Consider the following 18,129-nt stretch of genomic DNA (forward strand, 5'->3'; position numbering starts at 1 on the left):
CGAAAAGGTCTTTTTGCAGAATTTACACATTGCCTCTTTGCCACGTCGTTAAATTTACATTCTCCCATGTTTGCATTTTGAACCTCACATCAACAACCGCGTAATGACCGCACACAGGTGCAGACCGGCGTCAGCGTCTGTACTCTGTACCCGACCTACCGTAATAAGCTAATACATCACGCAGACTGTCATTTCTCTCCTGTTTCACATACTGAATTAATCAACTATTAGATGTTTTACGGTGGACCACTGTGCTTCCCTATCGTCATTAAGCAGACCGGCTAAATATTTAATACCTACAGCCACTTTACGGTAAAATTTAAGACAATTTAAGACCTTAATTTCCCGGGTTTTAATTTAAGACTTTTTAAGGACCCGCGGGAACCCTGTAGCATGTTTCAGTATAATGATTTACTGAAATATATTTTCTATTTTCTTCTCATCTCCTCCATGGGTCTGCTGTCGTCTGATGCAGCAGCTGAATTTAAACCGTTCGGCAATAATTGAGTTAACTGTATGCATTTGGCAGTGTCTGCTGTTACTTTCTTTGCTTTCTCTGACACTTTCGGCACCACCTTTGCTTGTTATACGGTCCATCTCTGACAATTATCTTGTGTGGCACTTCCTGTTAGTTTGACAATCTTGCCGGACGTCTGGGTAACCTCTGATTGAGTTGGCCCAACTCGAAACCAGCCAGCCGTCGCCGACTGGGCCAAATACTTAACATTTATTCTTCTTATTATTAGTAGTTCAATTATTATCATAATATCACATCTTGCAAAAAATCAAAGCTGCCTGCATGTAAAAACATTACATAGTTAAAAAATTCCAGATGAAACTGGATAGGTCTAATCATTTTTAGACAAAATTAATAAAAACAAAATAAATAATGAGCTGCAGAAAATGTGCTCTGCCCCTGAAACAGCTGTAGGTGCGCTTTTCCAGCCAAAATCCTATTAAAACATGATTACTATAAGCATACAGCTTGTGTTCTAACTATTCAGGCCTGTAGCCAGGGGCCTTCGGAAGAATTTGTCCCATACATGAGCTCATTTGTCCTATTTTGACTGATATGCCATCATAAATAATGAAAATAATCCATCGAAAAAGACCAAAAGAGCCAAACCGAATCTTCTGTCTGCTGTTGCTTTAGTGGGACTTTATAATCTGATGTGAGAGAAGTCTTCTGTCACTACTGGATTGTTTTTAAACAGAAAATGTATTTCAGGTAACTTCATTCTTATTTCTAAAATAAAAATGAGCAATAAAAAGGTGTGATGCCTTGGAAGCAACCATATTAAATTAATTTGAATATATTTATATATTATATTTAATAAATATTGTTTATATCCAGGAATTTTAAAATGTACTTTTTTAACCAAAGGTTAGAAAAATTCTGAAGAATTAGTTATTATTGTATTTATTATTATTATGTTTTAATTATTAATTTTTATTGAAATGGCCAAATTGGCCAGTTTGTTTTTTGTCTGATAAATGACAGTAGGCTACAGTTTTTTACTTTAAACCCCTAACAGATTGCTATTTTTCCTAATGATATAAAATGTGTGGTTATGATGACATCTGACTAGCTAATGCAGCAGAAAAATGTCACTAAAATGCAGCATTTAACCTCATAGATTAGCAGAAACTGAGGCGTATAACTGCAAAAGCTCCAATTTTGGAGGAAAAAAGAACCAGCCCTTTCCCCAGGCTGACTACGGGCCTGCAACAGATCCATTTTCCCCACACTCGCACTCACCTGCTCTGTGCTCTGCCATTAACTGTACAGTTGAGTCCAGTGTGGCCAGCTCTTAGTCTGGATAATACATTCTCCTCTGTCCTTTTCCCACTCGAGTGCCTCCCTTTACCCAGTGGCTGAATATTCTACATATGCCTTACATTTCCTCCTGCTTCCCAGATGTACTGCCATTTCCTCATTATCTGTTTCTTTATTACTGCTTTAACTGCACTTCTACTGTAAGTGTAGGAGAATTTTCCTTTCATAATCCAAAGTAAATAAAGTTATCCAGCATGTGCGGCCGATAGCTCCGCCCCTTCCGCTACGTGGGCAAAGCTGCGGTCGTTGTGTGTGAAGTGTCCAGCAATACACACTTCTGTTTACCGGCTGAATGAGTGCATCATCCGGCTAATTAAAGTGCACTAATTATTATTATTTAGAGTTTTCAGTGTAAACGCAATACTTACACTATTTATACTACAAAATGGCATAGAATAGTGCATAAGTGTACGATTTGAGACGCACCTAAAGAATGAATGAGATGCGCGACCGGAACAAAGCTTTCCCTACTTCCGGTCTCGATCGCCATTTTGTGAAATAGACCCGCCTGCCTCGCGCATGCGTGCCGTGGGGGGAACATGTTCAGACTTGTCGAGCGCGCTGTAACGGAGCTCTCCTCACACTGTCTATTCCTTCAACATCCGTCCTGTCTTCATGTGGAGTTGCTGTGCGTCAATCACTCAGTAAGTAGCCAAGTTCCTTATCATCGTAGATGTGTTTGATAGTGTCATTGTGTCTTGCTTTAAATCGCCTCAGGACAAATATAACATGCGCAAACATCACAGCAGAGTCGCACGCGCGCTGAACTACTCGCCGGGCTGATTGTCCTCTAATATGATCATTTGTTTTATCAACGCGTCGCTGCCGTGTGTTGTTGATGTGAGATTGTGTTCAGTTTGATCGGCAGTTTCATATCGATTAATAACGAGCGCGCGTGAGGGCTATCACCACACACACACACACACACACAGCGGCAGCACAGGGGAGAGGTGCTCAGTCACTGAATCCAGCATAGGGATTCTCCACTCACCGCCAGTCTGTCTTTATATTGTGCTCTGTGTCTGTCCTGGAGTCAGTTTATTGTTTCTCTATGGGACTCCGGGGGCAAACCTGGCTCCGCTTCGTGTGCACGCGCGTGACGTGTTACTCAGCCGCTGCAGGTACAGTTTGAAACTCCGCGGTTCATCTTAAACCTTTCATCGATCATTTCCTCGCATTTGACAGCAAGAATGACCACAGAAGCGTTGTCTGATCGACAGGCAGCAGCTACATTTGTTCCACAGAGTCTAAAAGGCCAAATATGATGAATTTATGCCGCATTTTCTGAAGTAATGCTAGCGTTAACTGTATTTAGCTGTTAGCTGTAGTTACTGTGGCTGTGATCCGTCAAAACATCTCCTAAAACGGGTTTTCGTTGTATTGTTTCGTTGTACAGGTTTGCATCACTGTAACACGTTATTTAAGAACATTTGAGCTGGTTTCAGCCCTTAGCTCTTGCATTTTTACTTTATGAAATATTTACTCGCTTTTAACACTCAGGATAAACAAATCATCAACTTTATGAAAGAGCGTGTGGTCGAGTAGAATAAAGAAATGCTAATACATTGTGTTTTACATTATTATATAAAAAAATTAATTATTTTCTGGCCTGATCCGAGACTCGCTGTTCAAGAGCCGATTCACGAACCGAATCACAGAGCCGAGCAGACTCGTTTTCAAACGACACCGTCACGAGGCCGCGCGCGAGTTTTATCGGTCATCAAACGGATTCGGTTGGTGTTGATGTCAAAATACGCCAGTTATATGATCATGTTCATATATTTATGATCACTGTATGTCATTTGAAAGTGTTCACCACATAACTGTCTGTGGTGCATTTGTCAGGCTATTTGTGGTTAGCCGAGTGTTTGCGCGCCATTTTAAGCTAACGTTAGAACTGAACGGACGGTGCCTGTAGTGCTAAGCGGGAGACTTTACAGACGCGGCGTGTTTTGAGCTTCGTTACGAAATAAAAAGGTCATATTGTCTTAATTATTTTACTCGATGTCAACTAACCGCGTCTGTTTTGCCACAGCATTGAAGTGAAGTGACGACTGACGGACAAAGTAAGGTAAGCTCAGTCCTTCACGTACATTTAGCATAATGGCCGTCATCGCCTGATAAATCATATAATCGAAATTACGAGAAATGCACTGTAGATTAACCACACTTATCATGTAGACTTTTAAAGAGTCTTTCGAATTACTGTAGTGATGTCCATTAGAGTATCAAATGCTTAAATTCCGGTTTATTTTCAAGCATTGATGTTTTCAGGTTAATCTGGCCTGCTACATGCGCGAGATGTAGATTTATAATGTTGTTTATTGGCCATGTTTATGTTTAACACTGTACAATCAGGCCAAGTTTGTTAGCTTTATTCAATTACCAAGAAAAACAACTTTTATTAAATAGTTTGTTATAAAATGCAGTTGTATTTGAACTCTTATCAGTAATTTAAAATGGTCTATTTTTCACTGTTAATTTCAGAGGATTAACTAACGTTAATGTGAGATCTTTATTGTTTGTGTGTTAATATTTTCTGTGCATGGGCACACACATGTACTGATTGTTATACCTGAAGTGCTGGGTGAATTTACATCCTCCTCATGTCAAATGTCTTAAAATATGTTAACCATACTACTAGGGTTCCTCGATTATGGGAAAATCTTAATCATGATTAATTTGATCTTGATTGTAATCACGATTATTCAAAACTATTATCAGTTGAAGTCAAAATTATTAGCGCTTTTGTGAAATGTATTTTTTTTAATATTTTCTTAATGATTTGCCTAATTACGCCTTTGAATTACACTTTGAATCTGAATGCTTGTATTTTGAAAAAATCTTTTGTAAAATATCATGTGCTGTCATCAAGGCAAAGATAAAAGAAATCAGTTAATAGAAATGAGTTATCAAAACTATTATGTTTAGAAATGTGAAAAAAATCTTCTTTCCATTAAACAGAAATTGGGGTAAAGAGTTGCTAATAATTGATGAGGGCTACTAATTCTGACTTCACCTGCATATATGCAGTTATTTTCCTCCCTGTAAATAAGGAAAGGGAAATAAACACAATAAAATAAAAATATGAAACAAACTGCTTTAAGCATCTTCACTGTAAGAATAAAGCTATCTACAAAAGTCCTTCAGTTGAGCAGTGAGGGGTTTTCTCCTTTTGTTTGATTAGTAATGATGAAAACAGGCGGCAGCAGGAATATTGCGCACTGTCACTTTAATTTTTTCTCTTTCGCGTGTCTTTTGATCTCAACTCGTTTATTACACAAATGAGGGTTAATATGAATAATCAATAAACACCGCGTTTTGACACCTATTTGAACATTAAAGAGCCCATATTATACATGAAATAGGGTCATATCTTGGTTGTAAAGGTCTCCAACAACAGTCTATTATGCATGCAAGGTCAAAAACACTTTCGTGGTCTTATAATCTGCATTTATTTTTACCTAATTATCCCAGCGACTCCTGTGTGAATCGTCCAGTGATTCATTTGTTCCCAAACCCCTCCTTAGTGCGAAGCTAATCTGCGCTGATTGGACCGATGACAGTCTGTCGCGATTGGTCGACTGCCTTCAGTCAGAGAATGAAATGCCCAACAGCTAATCAGCAATATAGAAAGTAATCACAGTTCATACACGCTCGATAGTGTAGGCGTGGATTTTAGCTGCCACACACACACAAAAACACACACACACCTCCAGACGACAACGCTCCCGCGCGCACCCGCCAGGTTTTCACTAACACACACAAGCACCAAGCAGACACACAGGCAAAGCTCTCTATTTCTCATTAGCATAGCAATATTCGTGATATTGCTAGCCAGCTCGCTCCCGTCCCAAATTAAACCCGTTACCGACCGCTCCCGCGATTTATTCGCAAATTTATTCACGCACCGCAGAAATCTGGCGTGGGGACAGCCGCGGGAATGCAGACCTCTACCACGGAGCTCCATAAACAAAGAAGCACGCGTCACGTTTTTAACGTGACTTTGCACGCGATAAGAGAATATAGCCAGTTAACCTGATACAGTACACTCGGTTACAAGTAATAAATCACAACTAAATACATTTGCAAGCTCGAATCAACGAGGCAACAACTTTAATCGCGTACTTACACTTGAGAAATGGAGGAAGAAACCCATCCTGACGTCCATCAGTAAGTTACTCTTTACTGATCCTTCCTTTAACAAACGCAGATGAAGTATTCTTTGTAGCATGTAGCTTCCAGAAGTTTCCAGTAGTTTCCAACTGCTTGGTTATAATGCTGAGGTTTCATCTTTGGGTAGAGACTCGATAATATCCATCTGCGGTGTGACTTTAATCGACCGGCATGTTTGTGTGCGTGTGTTTGTGGGTGTGTGTGTCTGGGTTTCTGCGTCAGAGATGCGCATCCCACTCTGCAGACGTTACATTACAGCACATGCTTTCAGCCATTTTCATGTGAATCTGAGATTTGTAGAGCAGCAGATGTGTACAACTGGAAAGAGGGCGATGGAATAATCGATTATCACCATTAATGATTTTCATAATTGATAGAAGCTGAAATCTAATTTTCGATTAATTGCACAGTGCTACATACTACCTACTGTAAGAAAATAGATGGGGAAAGAGATGATTTGTGCACAGACCTTGACTCCATGCAGATTGGTATGACAGTGCAAGATGTACAGATTGTGACAGTTTTATTTTCTCTCTTTAGTGTTCTGCCTTTGCTGTCTTGTGCCACAACCACTGATGGTGAAAACCCTGTGAGCTACCCAACACCTGTCGCTCCATTCTCTAAGGTAGCGTTGATGTCTTCCTCATGTTTAATGTGTTTTTATGGACATGTTTACACCTGCTCACTTCATTAGTTTTTTCTGATCATGTAGCTCTCTGATTTCAGAAAACTTTACATTGACCACATGCATGAATCTCTGTTAAACAGATATGATTCTGATCTTCAAATCCTGCACTTTATGCAGATGTAACTACTTTACATTAGAGCTGCACAATTAATGCTTAAAAGATTGCTATCTCGATTCGACCCCCTAGACGATCTTAATCCAGCATTTCTACAATTCTGTCAACCATATTTTCAAGTTCAGGAGAGAAGAAAAGGCGGCTGCGCGAGTCTGTTTATTGTTTCACATACGTTGCTCAGTGACATTGACACCTCCAAATGATGTTGAATGAGTCGCATACTGTATTTATAAGTTATAATTCACCTAAAAATGTCATTTTTGTGACGTGAAGTGAGCTGCTGGCCGTGAGCTGTTTTCACAAAGAGGGCGTGCGCTCTATTTAATGATAGACGCGCGCGCATCTACTTTAGTGAACAGAACCTGCATATGTTGCGAGTAACAGGTAATACAGTTGTAAATAATGTTCTGTTTGTGGCACAGAGTGATCATTTGGGAGCCGCGCGAAGTATGAACAAGCACTTAGCAGTCAAAATAAAACCGAAAGTGTGCACTTCATTTAAATGATCATGTCGCATTTTAGAATTACGATTGCGTCAATCATTTGATGTTTTTTTCTTTCATAGTGAACTCACAGTTGTGCATGAAAATAAATGTTTACACTGTCAGTTTAACTACTCTAGCCTATATATTGTTGTTGAATATAATCTGATAATGGCAAATGTCTGATTTTTTAATGACAGATTGCAAGCATGTCTCAAACATAATAATTCAACATCATAATTATTATAAGTAGAATAAAATTAAAACCAGTAGACCACACAATATTATTATCGATGTTGTGCCATATGTTTGTTTTTACCATACTTTTATTTCACATATACAAAATCGTGAGAAAATCCAGATTTTTATTTTAAGCAAAACAATCGTGATTCTCATTTTAGCCAGAATCGTGCAGTTCTACTTTACATCGACTAAAGCCTCAGATTTACCACATTTTATTTCATTAGTATTGTTATTTCAGTGTTTCCTCCAAGATATTTTTCCAGCTGTGACGGCAGGCCTTTTACACAGATCCTCCAACTACTGATGGTGTTATTTCAATGACAAATGTCGTGAGCACAGAATTACAAGTTGAGATTGCATTTATGTAATACGAGCTTGTGAACAGGAGCAAAGAATTTAATTGGTTTGAAACCGAATGTCTAATGAATATCAAACATCAAACTAACTTTAGCGTGGTCGTTTACCCAACGAGGATGTCTCCAACAGTTATTAGATTTGATAGAAATGTTTATGAATGTCTCCAACAGACCTTCAATACGGCATTAATGCACCCTACAGTAAAGTGAAACGGCTATAAACTCCAGCAAGATAAAGTCCTTGTATGCAGAACAATAGACTTTTATCTATAAAGTATAATTATGGAGACTGTTCAACTTGACTATAAGCTACGTTGTGTTTGCTGGCATCGCGCACCTGTCAGTCAGTCATCATGTCGCCTTGCAGGGTTAAACAAATAATTCACAGCACTACTACGGTTACAGGAAAGTTTGCTCTGTTATTATTCACTTACCTTTTAATAGGTTTTGCTGCAAATATAACCCGCTTATAAAAAACAACAGAGACGGAATGTTTTGAATGAGAAGCTGTATTGTAGCTGTGGCGGTACGGCTGCACGATTCTGACTAAAATGAGAATCACAATTTATTTTTGCTTAATTAAAAATCAGGATTTTCTCTGGATTCTGTCAGTCAAATACAGGTAAATATGAGTGAGTTATTACTATTGTTATTTCTCAAACATGGTAAAACAACAACAATAAAATTAGGCGTATGTGTACTGTTGGTTAAAATGCTAAATTTTGTGTATACTTGCCATGGTGGATTTTAATAGACTTTAAAAATGTCTTAGTTATTAATTCACAGTAAAGTGATGACATTAAAATATAACTGTTCATTATTCTGAAGTTGTGTTTGAGACATGTGCTTGTCATTTGCCATTGACATTATTAGACCATTTCTTTCCACTGGTAAAATAAGACATTTGTCATTGTCAGTATGTCCTGTTTGTTAATTCACAGTAAAATGAAGAAATCAGAATATAAGTATTCATAATTATTAAGTTGATTTATTATGTTTAAGACATGTGCTTGTCATCTGTCATTGACAACATTAGTAGACCATTTGTTTTCACTGGTACAATATAAAGTTTCCACATTATCAGATTCTGCTGACTGCGAGGCTGTTTGTTTACTGCCGAGAACGCACGCACATGAGTGCACACAGCACGCCAATGACAGCTACTTTAGTGAACAGAACCTGCATAGGCTGTGAATAACAGGTAATAAAGTTGCACATAATGTTCAGTTTGTTGCAGAGCGATCGTTTGAGGGCCGTGCGGGAGGTTTGATTTGCATGTGTTGTGTGTGTTTTCTCACAGTGACAGCACTCGGAAGTGAAAGTCAAACCTGTGCGCACATCATTTAAATGACCATATCGCATTTCACAGTTTTGATTACAACAAGCATTAGTTAACATGTTTTTTCTTTCATAGCGAACAAAAAGTGTTGTGCATGAGAATAAATGTTTAACAGTGTCAGTATAACTATTCTAGCTTATGTAATGTTAAATATAATACAAGAAGGAATCTGATAATGACGAAATTTTAAATTGTACCAGTGTAAACAAACGGTCTAATAATGTTGTCAATTACAGATGACAAGCACATGTCTTAAACATAATAAATCAACTTTATAGTTATGAATATTTATATTCTGATGTCTTCATTTTAATGTGAATTAACAAACAGGACATATTGAAAGTCTGTTAAAGTCCACCATAATGACTGTACAAGATTGAGCATTTTAAGCAACAGTAGAGCTACACATAGGCCTGATGTTATTGTTGTTTTACTATATTTTCACTTTAGAATTATAAGGTTCTATCTCACATATTTTGTCAAAATTGAGTTATTGACATTAATAAAAGACAGCTTATTGTTTACATTAAAACTTTTTTTTTAAAAAGCAAATGTTGCACACGCTATTTGCTATATGGATTGCACAAACCTTGAAGCTCAATATCTGAAAATCATTCAGAACGCGGAGAGAACCTTATAACTCCAGGCTCTTATAACTTTTTTATTTTTATTAAGTAAAAAAAAACAATGTTCACTTTTTTATTTGTATTTAGTCTTTACAAACAGATGAGTATATTCATAGTTTTGGTTACTTTTCCCCTTGAACATCCTTTAAGGGTTCTATCTGTCTGTTTATATTTGTGTATGTAATTGCCTAATTAAATTAAGGTTTAACATGAAATAGTTCTTATATATGTTATATATTCCATTTACAGGGGTGATAGCGTTCCGGCACCACGCCGGATTTCCGGCGTACTGTGACTGCGGGGGGAAAAAAAATCAGGTTCAAGGATATTGAGCTGTCATTTCTCTAGATTCACAGAATTCACTCACTGCTGAAAGCGCCGGATTGGTTTTTATTAAGTGCCATTTTGTGTGCTCGTGAATCATCTTTTGAGGGTAGACGCCATGTAAATAAAAGATTAATTGTGTAATTTAGAGAGCTTTATAAATTATAACGGATCTTTGTGAGATCTCTATGAACTAAGATTAGTGACGCTTTTTAGTGATAATAAGAGGAGCTGCTTTGCACTTTCCAGGCTATAATCCATTCAGAATTTGTATGAAACTTTCGTTTTCGGCACATATACGCTGATATGTTTTGGGAATGACATCTGCATATTTACGCTGGGTTTATTCTCGAAATAACGGTGAAGCAATAGACGGGACAAAAATATATTTCCCCCTTATCCTTAAACAACTTAAAAAACTTAAATTATAACTGTTTCAGCTATGAAATAGTTCAGTTTTGTATGTAGCCTAATGGCAAAGTGTTTATCCTTAGTTTCGTTTTTTAATCAGCTTATTTAGAAAAACGTTTGGAGCATTTTTTTATTCGTTAAAAATAAGTTTTTTTTTTTTAACGAACAGCGCCCAGCGGAAGACCATCATTGTCTGTTTGATCAGTTTGCCTTCTCAGATCATCACGACTTGCCTAAAATAAAAGATATAAAACAGTTCAAGTATAAAACAATGGTAGCTTAAACGTTAAAGAATGTGTGCTATTAGGCGCATAGTTTGCTTATAAAAAGCTTGCAGGACATCGAGGCGCCAGAGCAATCACTTGCATTTTTTCAGTGGGAGCAATTTAAAGTTATCCGTCATTTTTGCTCACAAAGTACGAGTAACACATCAAAAAACGTTACAGCGTTTTTATAAAATAAAGAAAACCAAAATTATGCGCTTTCTGTCGTCTGGTTTTTGAACAGGAGCGCTTAACAAAATGAAGCAAAATGTATATGCCTCACAGACATAATAAATATATTTATAGAAAGCTTTAAATTATTACTTAACGAAATAAAACTAATCGAAAACAAAAAAAGTCCTTCATGTAATCCGTAAAGATGAATTTCTAAAGGCGAGTCCAAGAGGAGGTTGCCAGTCAGGATCTTTGCGACACTGACTCAGAATAAGTTTATTAATAAATAATTAAGATATGTCCTTACTCTTTCCTCGACACATTCATTGTTATTTGTTTTTGCCGGTGCTTGGGGCGAGTTTTAGCTTATTGTGTGCGTTTGAACGCGGATTCACAGTAGCAGTTTTAACATAGTGACACGACATCTGACGTACAGATGACACTGGCACATGCCACTGAGTGTAGTGACACTTCCGGTGGCACGTCCGGTTTTCCACTGTCATGTGTCACTCGCTAGTGGCATGTGTAGTGACCTGTGTCACTCAGTGTCGCGCTGCATGTCACTGCAGTGACATCGACACCCGGCGAAGCTTATGACATTAATTAACACGAGCAAAACCATATTTAATCATTACGCGACTTTTAACCTAATTTATCGCGTCGCAAGTTAGTTTATTTGCTGAGCTACTCCACGATGTTTTAATTTAAACGCATTTATTTTATGTATTCGTAGTCATACTTCCGTACGTAATATAGTCATTTGACAGTACATGTCAGTCAAATTTATTGTGGCATGCTTATGTATGGGAGGGGTTACACTTATCTGTTGTACTGTATATTATTGCATCCTGGCAGTTCCTTTGTTCCCTACAATATGGACTTCTCTATGTTTTTAATTCATTCATTTATTTTATTATTTAACTTATTTTCAGTTTAAGGTATTTTAAATAATATCCTTTAAAAAGTTATAATAAAATGCATGTTGAAAACTCATAACATATATGCATGTAAGATAACAGGTGTCATTTGCCTAATGATTTTTAAATATTAAAGCAGAGACTTATAAGATTAATGTGCTTATAACGTGCTTATACTGACACCTACTGGCAAATGTCACAAGATCACTGACACTGGCATGTGTCTCTGACATTACTGGCATGTGTCTAAAAAGAGCCACTTGACAATAATGATGATCAGGGTTACACATAGGCTGTTAATATATTTGGGCCCAGGGGCCCACAAGTTATGTGTTAAAAGTGCGTTGCATACATAGTACCCCCACCCCTACTCACCTCAGGGGCAAGGAAAAAAAGTTCAGGCTCAGGAATTTTTTCCACTATCAGCCCTGCATTTATGTATACTAAAATTTTATATAACACATTTTCATTATTTAACAGATTTAATAACTATTTATCACATTCTTTCTATTTCATTCGCTTTGCGATAACCAGATTCCTGATGAATATGTTTGAATTTTATTTTGTAAGTTTGCTCAAGTGCTATACCAGCATGCAGTGAGTGTTAATTTGGGTGTTTATGCGAGGATCGAGTATATATGTATGTGCATATGTTAATGTGTAAGTATATGTGACGACCGATTTTATATGTATGTGGGTATATGCATGCATCAAGTTTGTATGTATATGCGCAAGTTTCATACATGTTTTGAACATAGTATAGGTTTATATGCGAGTAATTTATAGGTGTATATGCACATGTTGATAAGCGAAGTTTGATTTAAATCCTACACGGCGCCTTATAGCCATCTGTTTTGCTTTATTGCCTTCTCTTCTGACACCGCTGGTTTTAGTGTCGGAAGGTTTGCCTAAACTTTTATGATGCCTCATCTTCTGACTGTCAGTATGTTCTGTCACAGGGGTCGGGAACTTTTTTTCATCAAAGAGCCATTTTTAGGGATTTTTAGCAAATGCAGTTTTTTAAAGAGCCACGTGACAAATATATATACACACACACACACACAGTGTTGGTAGCATAATCTGATGGGTAATGTTAGTTACTATTATATACCAAGCAAAAATAGCTCACTCTGTGTAAACTTTAAGATAAGCCTCATGTACCTCTACCTTTTTCTGGCTGACTTGACTGAGCTTTGCTGCCGTCTCAAAATATCCAGATCCAGGGTGCAGTTTAATCTTCTCTTGATCAGGCTCATTATCTGATTTGCTCATGGTTTAATATATGTGTATGTATGGTTGACTGCCTCTGGCATTTTTGAAATGTTATTTAGTAGGCCACTATGTCATTATTTATTTTCACTGCGCACTAAACGATAATCACCAACCAATGAGAGTGATTGTAATCGTAGGAAAACTGATTAGACAAAAGTGACTACCTTTATGCGTGTGCGCGTGTACACAATGCGCTCAGGCTGTTTTGAATTTGATTGGGCGGTTGTTTTTGCATTTAGGTTTTGGATAGTTTTTGGGCTGGAATCAGTCAGCAACATCTGGCAACACTGCACACAGCTTTGCTAGCTCATTCACAGTCTCTCTCTCACATACATGCAGGTATTTACCACGCACAAGTTAATGCCGGATCAATTAATAAATATCGGAATGCAAAACACAAATATCTGACATTTACCGGAGCAAGATCAGGCTCAGATTAAGCAGTGCCACAAACAGTTAATTTGTTGTACTTATTCGCCATTTGTGAAAGGTTTGCAGTTGATCCTGGAGTTCCTCCAGGGTTTCCACGGGGTCTTTGTCTAAAAAGGCCTCAAAGTCTTAAATTGGCTGTTCTAGGTCTTAAATATTTTGCACAGGTCTTATTTTTCTGATGTCCATGTAACGCTACATCTAATGCTCATTTTACATGTTTCGTGGTGTTGTAGTTCTTTATTTCACTAGTCCAATTGTAATTTGCGGTATTATAACTACAAATGAGGTCAACATGCAATAGCCAATCATCTCTCTGTTATTGAACTCTGTGCGCGCGGTGAATGTGACATCGCTCTGTTTGCGGAGGTTCGCTGTGGGTGCGTGCGACATGACCTTGTTTCAGTGACAAATGTCGTAATCATAGTATTACAAGTCGAGAGCGCAATCATGTAATACAAGAGATGGAATTTCGTTGCTCACACACCGGTTTCCTCAAAACTGGTTGCAAGCTCCCAAAACTAGCTGATCACATGCACTTGATCTGCTCTCGCTCCGTCAGACTCAATTTGTGCCTTGTGTTTCCTCCTCTTCATGCTTTTGCTCTCCAGAGATTGTTCTGGTGATTAGGTTATTCCAAGAATGTTGATGTGGTTTATATATTGCTACGCTGTTTATTAACAATCCATAAAAAACTAGAATGTTAAGGTAAATCCTATAATAAATTCTAGTGTTTTTAAGTGTTGGGTACACTGCCTATGTTTTAGGCTATTATTATTTAATTTGTTTATGAATGCTTCAGCATACTGTAGTATTAAGAGTAGTAAACTGATAAAATGAAATGGTGTAGTTTTACTACAGTAAAGTGAGTTGAATTGTAGGATGATATACCCTATGTTGTAAAATAAATGAATACAACGCTATATAAATAAAGTTTGTTTATATTGCACTTGTTGTTACCATAGAAACTATAGTATTACCACAACAGAGTAGGGCTGCAAGGTTGAATAAGGATCATTATTGAAAGGATTATAATCACGATAACGATTTTTATGGCTAACGATCAATAATTAAATATTGTCACGATTCTACAGTTTGAAGATCAAGCTGTTATTTTAATGGGAGTTTAAAGGTTTTACCGCATCATAAGCATGAGGTTACTGTGTCTACATTCCTCGAAACAAACTCTTGCAATCTAATGTTGATCAGATAGTCTTTGCTCCTGTTCAGTCCAAACCTTCCATGGTAAAACAACAAACCTCATTGACCACCTTAAAAGCTATCACAAAGTGGCTTTCATCAGTGGGTTAATGACCTCAGGAGAATTCTGCTTTGCATTTTTCTATGCATTACTAACATCACTAAACCTGGCAACGTTTGTTTTATAAGCTAACCAAATATTTGCAGAGATTAGCAATTTTTTTCTGACGTGTTTGACAGTTGTAGACAGACGACACTGTATCATTGTTTTAATGTAAAAAAAAAAGTGTGGCCCTGTTCACGCGGGTATTTAGGGTCAATTTTATCAATCTGATGCAACTATTATTTACAGGAAATAAAACTGCAATTAAATGTTTCAGATCAATTAAAACTTAATTTAAAAAGGCTAGCCTACTTTATGCATTAAATAATGAAATAGACAACTAATTTCCTTTATTTCCAAATAGACCGTACACTTGTCTGTTTTAAATTTTACTTTTGTTTATATTTTATATTTTAAATACTTTATATTTAACATACCATTCATTTAACAAATATTTTAGCACATCGTAAGTAATTAAATTACCTGTCTTTTAATTAAAACCTTTATGCAAAAGGATCAGGAATTGATCACACACAGGAAAAAAGGCAATCATCCAACACACAGCGCTCTCACGCCACGTTTTCAAGGATAAATTTGCATCTAAGTGCTGCTTTGACAATAATAAAACAATTAAAAATCACATTAAAGACTTTACTCATAAAAATAAGCATTCATAAAGGTGTACCTTATGGAAAAACACCAATTGACAAGCTCTTCTTCTGGTTTTGAAATAATCAAGGAGCTTTAAAAAAATCTTAATTTGCTGAAGAGAAATGACAAGAAAAAAGAAAAAGATTAAACGTATTGGCGCTGTGTAAAGAACATTCTACTTTAATATATTTATTAGACCATAATACAAAAGATTATGAATGACTGAGTGTGAAGCCTGTGTGCTTCAGCAGCGCGTGCCGCTGTTTGTCAATGAGGAGGCGGAGAGAATGCGCTGTTTAGTTTCAGCTCAATATATTTAAATAAAAACTATTACCAAACTGCTCATCACACTCAAAGTTAAGCTAAAATTCACACCTCTTGTTGGTTGAACCCACGGGATGCACAGTGAACCTAACACGCCATTCTTTTAATTCAATATTCGTGAAGAACGAGCCAACCGCAGATGCTTTGTCATGTTGGTCGCAACACTCTTCTTTATAACTTAGTTTATTACAATAATTACACTTAGCTTTGCCATTGTTCTTCACCACATGTAGCCACTCTTTTGAGCACATCTTGCGGTCCATCTCTAAACAAATGTTTAGATTATTAAGTTCCTGGCAGAGTAGCAAGTGGAAAAATGTGCATGCAGGAATTGGACGAGAAATCAAAAATTTAATTATGAAACAAGTTTCGGATTCTTAGTACCTAATACCTCAGTACTACCCGCCCAGTTTTATTACAAGTGTGTTCTTTATATTTGTGGCTGTGAAGTTTAATAAGATATATATATATATATATATATACAGGGCTCGAAATTAACTTTTTTACTTGGTAGCGCCGGTGCTCCCAACTTCAAATATTTAGGAGCACCAAAATAAATTTAGGAGCATCAGAAAAAAATTAGGAGCACCCACCAAAAATGAATGAGCACCGCTGCAAATTGCTTTTTAAGGGATTTATTGTATTTTAAAACAACATCAATAGGACTGACAAAAACCAGAAACAACTATCTAACTAATGCTGCGAAGACATTGATATTTGTGTGCAATAATTCCAAAAGGAATGTCTAATAATTAGGCCATAGAATATTAATGATGATGAAAATGACAATAATAGTAACAATGAATTACATTTCTCATTATGATACTGCCTTGAATGTGCATGAATGTAGGTTATCTGCTATAAAAAGTCTGTTACTTTATGAAAAATAATTGTATAGTTTGCATCAAACAAAAAGCATTGCAGTAAGAAATATTGATTTTTGTACTGCTTTTTATATATGCATGTCAACTTAATAAATAATATTTCTGCTACAAAACAAACAAAAGATTATAATAAATCATTCAATTCAATGATGAAAGCTGCAAAGCAGTCATCAGTAAATGAATAAAAAATAATATACACCTCAAAAAAGAATAGACAAAAGAAAGAAAGTAAAGTCTCACTTTTATCACTCTTTAAAAGATTTGGTTTCAGTTTGTGTCAATTTAAAGGTTCAGTCTGAGCTGATCTTCATTTTTCTGTGTTAGTGGAAAAGCAGGCGAGTCAGCCGACCCAATTTATGAGCAGGCAGAGCAGGAATCTTGCGCTAACCATCAGCGCAATACCGGTCTTTGTTATGAGCCGCAGTTTCAGTGTAAACTTAGTAAAGGCGAGCTTCTTTGGCGATGATGTGTACAGTATTAGATTTGACTTTTAGCGGACATTTGCGCTGAACACGCAGTGAATGCGACGCATGGACATTCGGGCGCCTTCTCCAAGAAGCGCGTACTCGATTGATCTCAGCTGGCGGATCATTATTCACCACGTGACGTGTCATGATCGCTTTCATCTGCGCCTTAACTTTAGGTGGGGTTTGCAAACCTGTGTGCTTTAAGTTTTTACTCTTCAGCCGTTTGCATTTCCCGTGGTCATAAAAGCTCCTTCCCTGTCATCTGACAGCTGAATACCGTGAGTGATTGACAGCTAATATGAACCAATATAGCGGCAGGGAAGAGCGATTCAGCACGTTTTTACAAAAAAACAAAACAGGTCGCACTACAACCATTATCTGCAGTCGCACTAATGCTCCCAGATATATTACGAGGTCGCATAGATTAATTTTCGGGCGCATATGCGACCAAAATGGTCGCAATTTCGAGCCCTGTATATATATATATATATATATATATATATATATATATATATATATATATATATATATATATATATACACACACACACACACATACATATATATGTATGTGTGTATATATATATATTTAAATCCTGCACGGCGCTATTATTAATCATGATTAACATTTTGGGCAAAATAATTTGCTTTTTATTTCCGTTATCGTGCAGCCCTACAAGTAATTGCCTACGAGTAATTGAAGTACTTTACTATAGTACTGTTCAAAACACTGTACATGCCAATATATGTGTTCAGGGGCCCAGTGGAACAGCTTTTACTTAAAATGAAGAGGATGATGGGGAAAATTTACTCCACAATCTCATCATCAATGTTAAAGACAGCAGACA

The 18,129-nt window shown here is 36.9% G+C and overlaps 1 long non-coding RNA gene across 9 annotated transcripts in view; it reads left to right on the top strand.

The window, feature by feature from the left end:
- The first annotated feature begins 2,360 nt into the window (after positions 1–2,360).
- The window catches only part of LOC137488714 (uncharacterized), a 32,215-nt gene continuing 16,446 nt past the window's right edge, over positions 2,361–18,129 (top strand). For 6 of the 9 annotated variants that reach the window (XR_012396257.1, XR_011007894.2, XR_012396256.1 and 3 more), the window contains exons 1-3: positions 2,361–2,481; positions 3,873–3,908; positions 6,554–6,638. This is a non-coding gene — a long non-coding RNA (uncharacterized lncRNA). The remainder of the gene's footprint in view (positions 2,482–3,872; positions 3,909–6,553; positions 6,639–18,129) is intronic. The other 3 variants (XR_012396255.1, XR_012396254.1, XR_012396252.1) reach the window with 1 other exon arrangement.

Source organism: Danio rerio, chromosome 20 (assembly GCF_049306965.1).
Source record: "Danio rerio strain Tuebingen ecotype United States chromosome 20, GRCz12tu, whole genome shotgun sequence".
Classification (NCBI taxonomy): domain Eukaryota; kingdom Metazoa; phylum Chordata; class Actinopteri; order Cypriniformes; family Danionidae; genus Danio; species Danio rerio.